At 38.0% G+C, this 6,027-nt stretch overlaps 1 pseudogene; it reads left to right on the forward strand.

Moving 5' to 3' along the window:
* The window catches only part of LOC128247085 (histone-lysine N-methyltransferase SETMAR-like), a 94,366-nt pseudogene that overhangs the window by 86,546 nt on the left and 1,793 nt on the right, over window positions 1–6,027 (forward strand).

Genomic DNA, 6,027 nt, shown 5'->3' on the forward strand with positions numbered 1-6,027 from the left:
AGAGAGGTGGGTAAGAGTGAAGAGAGGAAGTAGCAGTCAGATGAAGAGAGGAGAGGAGGGAATCAGACGAAGAGGGGAGGGAGTTGAACACAAAGGAGCGAAGAGAGAAGTTTAATTTCTATTCACGGCAAAGGCAGGAGTCCGGATGGCCACTATGCAAAGAGAATCCGAACACAGACAGGTGTTGTAATAAATGACTGGCAGAGGGGAAATGGCGCGAGACCGGGTCTCATTGCCGAGTCCAGTATCCCCGCGGTCAGTCACGTTTGACCGATGTACAGAGAAGGGCAGAAAGAGCAGGAGATGCAGTAAATGACGTTGCTAGAAGTGCAAGTAAAGAAGTCAGTGATATGATAGGGACGATGTTGGGTGCCTGTGAGGATGGTGGTGTTGGAGTGGTAGGGGCAAGTGTGGAAGCATGGGTAGGAGCAGGGGAACGAGCCAGGTTGGGAGTTGGGGTTAGGGAAGAAACTGTGGACCAGGAGGTCACGTAGGTTTGAAGGAGGCAAGGGGTAGGTTGGGGAAGATGTGCGAAGTGGAGGGTCGGACTGGAGTCGCCACAAAATTTATCTTCGTCTGTTAAGAAAGGCGCATCTATTTTGGAAACAGCTGTAAGAGACCTAATGCAAACCTTCTTATTCCCTTACTTTTACATGATATTCTGTGTTTTAACAATTCTATTGAAATAAAACTGCGATTATGCTCAAATATATAAATTCCATGCTCTAAACTAATACCAATTGTTTGCTTGTTTACTTTTTATTTCTACCGTACATGTACCTGCTCAGTGATAAACCACTTATAGACATTCATTGCTAAGCAACTACAATACTGCTTTTTGATTTACTTGCAGTTTAAGTCGGAGTTTTAGGTGGTAAATCTAAGCACTTAAATACCTACTATATTACGACATTGACACGATTTTACCTGAACTTTATCTCTTCCCCTCTCTCATTCTCTCTCTCTCTATCTCTCTCTCTCTCTTTATACATATATATCAGTATGTATATGTATGTATGCATGTATGTATGCATGTATGTATGATGTATGTCTGTATGCATGTATATATGCATGTATGTATGTATATGCACATACTATATGTGAATCCACGCATGTGCGTATACCAATCTGTATTCTGTACTTTTTTGCTTAATCGTAAGCAATTACAGTTAATTATATTGTGCTTATGTGTATGTATGCGTGTGTGCGCTAGTGCGCGTGTTTGGGGTGTATATGCGTGTATGTGTGTACTAAATGAACATCTATGTTACTATTTGTTCAGCTATTGTTAACATAATTAATATAGTGAGTATGAAAAATTGAATGAGAAATTAATATATGGTGAGAAAAGAAAAATTACCACAATTTTGATTATTTCTATAAGTCCGGGAAAAAAATTTCGTTTATCATTAGATAATTAACCTCAACGAATTGTCTCTGACACTATTAATTTGGAATTGAAAAAGTCATGAATAAATCTGAAATTAGTTATACCTGTCAACTGGTAAATAAATTTTATATTTGTACAATATGTCGCTGGTTTCACAGATAATTCGATGGATATTAACATAGCGCAAACTTCGGCTTTATAAATGGCTATAAAATAGCTATACATTAATCACTTTTTAGTTGTTTTTGACTATGATTGAACGCCACACTCAGAATATATCACGAATGAATAACTGTGATTTTAGTACAATCTGTAATGCAATGGTCTAGCAAACGATAGATATCTGGTGCCATTTCAATCAGTGAATATATTGTTCTTTTTGCTGAAAAGAAATTTTTTAAACACTAGAAAAATATCCTATGAGTGTATGAATTATCTCAAGTATGTGTCTGCAATGAATTTCAGCATAAACATTATGAGGCGACGAAATGGTAGGAATCGTTTGCAATGCGGGCAAAATGCTTAGCGGCATCTCATCTTTACGTTTTGAGTTGAAATTCCACCGAGGCGACTTTGCCTTTCACCCTTTCGGGATCGATAAAATAAGTGCCAGTTGAGTACTAGGGTCGATGTAATCGACTTACCCCTCTCCCACCCACACCCACACGCACATCAAACTTGCTGGCCTTGTGTCAACATTCGCAACTAAAACATCATTAAACTGTAAACCTAGATAAGCACTTATACACGATCAAAAAAAAAGGGGGGGGGATCGAAAGCTATTCCGTTTTTAAAAGAAAAAAAATACCATTTAGTTTATTTGATGTATACATGCTGTTTGGAAGACCATTGTCAACGCGAGTTAACTGAAATCACGTACAATTAGAAAGTTCAATTTCTTAGTAGATTAAACGTACACACACACATGCTCGCATACACATACACACAAGCATACACATAGATACACATGTCTGCAGAAGTTGTCTCTCAGTTTCTCTCCAACATGGGCAATAGAGTGTTCCATCCGTCCTTAGAACCATAGTAATGGCTGGAACTAATATAATCATATGAGATCTATTAGATCAAGGCTGCTCTGAAGCTACATAACAAAACGATACCAGCCATGGTGATCACAGGATTTGGGTTTCGCTTGGATGTGAAACACGTAACATGTAGAACGGCTGAAGACTGGAAAGGAAAACAATACATTGAACTTTCTATTATGAAGCCAAGTTTGGTATAATAGTTCTGGTGCCAAGTCAGTAGGTATTGCCTTCGAGTTGAATAAATTTTCAATCAGTTCTCACTACAATCAAATAGCGCAAAGTGTAACTTTGCTTATAGCTAAAGGTTGAAGAGTGGTTGAAGAGACTCAGCCGATCGAAACAGTCTACAACTCATCATTTGTAGCGTGAATTGTATGCATAGACAGACCCACAGACAAATGTGTGTGTGTGTGTGTGTGTGTGTGTGTGTGTGTGTGTGCGTGCGTGTGCGTGTGCATGCATACATGCATATTTATGTACGTACATCGTGTTTGATATGTTGCTTGGTTTGATATATATATATATATATATATATATATATATATATATATATATATATATATATGTGTGTGTGTGTGTGTGTGTGTGTATATATATATATATATATATATGTATATAGGTATGCATATGCATACATGTATACAGCTTGTTTATTTTGATTTAGAGGCCAGTTTCAACACGCCCATCCACACTATTCAATTCCTACATTTGAAATCATTTAAACTACACTCTATTCAATGCCATCGCAATAGAATAACACAGAAAGATCTAAAAAAATAAATATGTAAATAAACATAGTGTATTTTTAACTTGGAATAATATAGGTGGCTTTCTAAACATGATTTTCTCACTAGCGAACAGAGAGTCTTATTCTCTTGTGAGAATCATTCTCTAATGTTCTTTCAACATTAACATTGAACAACATACTCTAACAATCGATAACAAACACGCTTGCGCAAGACAAAATAAGTTAGTGAAGTCCATTTTATGTAATGATCATTCGACCGAAACTAATACTCTAACACATAACAATTGCCTTTTTCTCACTCTGCTGCTGGTTTCTGATCAACCAAATGCTCAGCTAATCCTTCCATATTACATTGCAATTGAAAACTAATACACTGGATGAGACGTTGGAACATATGATTGATTGAACATTAAACTGGTTAATAGCTTTCAACTCATTTTATTTAACAGAACATGAATAGCTGAAGAATTGTACAACAAATAAAGAATGCTATATATGTATGTATGTATGTATGTATGTATGTATAGGTGCAGGTTTTGCTGTGTGGTTAAGAAGCCCTCTTTCTTATAATATGGTTTTGGGTTCAGTGTCATTATACGGCACCTTGGACAAGTGTCGTCAACTGTTACCCAGACCGACTAATGCCCTGTGAGTTAATTTCGTAGTCAGAAACTGTGTAGAATCTTGTCGTATATGTGTGTGTTTGCCTCTGTGTGTTAGTGTTTGACCCTGACTACCGCTTGAAACTGGTTTTGCTTTCTTTAAGTTTCTGTAACTTAATGGTTCTGCAAAAGAGTGCGGTTTACGAGGGAGAGCTGAAAAGTTCCTGGCTTGGGTAAAAGGAAATACAAGAGGATCAGTTAATTATTATTTTATTCTATATATTTGCCTCTCAGATTTACGCACTTATTGCAGCGGTCCTTCAGTTTTGCTAAGCCCTATAAAGATAATTCGGAAGTTTGAGGCTTACAGCCAAGCCTCTGTTACAGTGATCACTTCTGAATCGGAGTGAAATTTCGTTTCCTTGAGATGTCTCTTCTGTTGTGGAAAGAGGTGATAGTCAGAGGGGTCCAAGTCAGGAGACCAAAGCGGGTAGTCTACCAATTCGAAGCCAGAGTCGCGTATTTTCTGTAGAGTTTCATGTGCTGTGTGTGCTGGTGCTTCGCCCTGCAAAAGCAGGACACCACGGCTCAGCTTTCCACGGCGTTTCTGCTTCAAAACTTCAAGCAGTTCGTCCAACGGAGACGTAGTATTCTGTGCTGATGGTGCGACTCTTTGATAACTATTTTACGAGTTCTCCGTATTTGTCTCAGAACAGTGAAGCCAGAATCTTTCTGGCTAACTTCTGGATCCGAAACTTCTTGGGACGCGGTGAACCGTTGTGGCACTAATCCATTGATTGCTGCTTGGTCTGGAGATCATAATAATAAATCCAAATTTCATCCATAGTGACAAAACGAGTCATAAAATCATCCTGTCCCGCTGCAAACCGGTCCAAAATCACCTTTGATGTCGTCGCTCTGATATGCTTCCTATCTGCGTTCAGGTATTTCGGCACCCGTTTTGTGAAAAGCTTTCTATGTCCAGAATGTTGTGGATGATGTTGCCAACTCTTTCGTGGGAAATTCCTCGAATCTCAATTATGGCTTTAGTTGAAATCCGGCTGTCTTTGAAAACCATGACGTGCACAGCGTCGGCTTTGTTCTCTTCAGCCGTGGAAGTTGGCCGTCCCGACCAGGATTCATCTATGACCTTCAAATGACCGGTCCAAACCCTGGACATCCGGTTTTTTTCCCTGTGGAATAAGATGAGCAGCCATCCTTCAAGACTTCCTTTCGCCAATCCCTTGTCTTGCAAAAAGAGAAACTTCATGACCACCCGTACTTCAATATTATCAAAACCTACTGTAGGAACTGCCATCATGTGTTAAATCTCTTAAAAAGAGAAAGATATATTGCATAGCATCATGACTTTCTGCACATCTACTAAACATTTGTCCTACCTCCCCTGTAAAAGTAACAGCTTTACCCTTTTGTGATACTCTTAAAGTCAGGGACTTTTCAGCACTCCTTGTAATAATTATCAGACATAAAAATATACATAAGTATTGGGGTCTATTTGTTCGACTAAAACCCCAGCTTGGCTGCAGTCTAATGAGTAAAACAAAGTAAAATAAATAATTGCATTGCAATACTACACGTACGCTTATGCTGTACTGTTTTGCAATGGTGTATATGTGCGTCTTGGAAATACTGCTATATATATACTGCTATAAATACTAATGTATATATATATATATATATTCTGTTATATATATATATACTGGGTATATATAGTTCCTCTAGATAATTTTAAGTATAGTGTGAAGAGATATTTTTGTGTCGTTCGTTGCAAAATATGTTGTCTTTTCTATGGTATAGGAGCGGTTTGAAAATATTTTAGTGTCCTTGTTATTTACTAGATTAAACACTCATATAAGAATATAACTTAATTCTTCGTTCGTGGTTTTGAAGGTTATAATTACCTCTTTTATTTGTTTCACTCATTGGAATGCGGCTACACTGGGGCACCGTCTTAAACCGTTTAGTCGCATAAGTCAAAATCAATATATGCATTTTTATGCCCGGTACTTACTTATTCTATCGCTTCTTTTTACGAATCGCTAATGTTACTGAGAGGTAAAGAAAAAAAAAACAGTTATGAAGCGCTGTGTGAGTGACAAACAAACACAAAGACAAAATCACACGCATGCATGCGCGCGCGCGCGCGTGGGAGAAGAAGAAGAAGAAGAAGAAGAAGAAGAAGAAGAAGAAGAAGAAGAAGAAGAAGAAGAAGAAGAAGAA

This window comes from Octopus bimaculoides, chromosome 2 (genome assembly GCF_001194135.2).
Source record: "Octopus bimaculoides isolate UCB-OBI-ISO-001 chromosome 2, ASM119413v2, whole genome shotgun sequence".
Taxonomy (NCBI): Eukaryota; Metazoa; Mollusca; class Cephalopoda; order Octopoda; family Octopodidae; genus Octopus; species Octopus bimaculoides.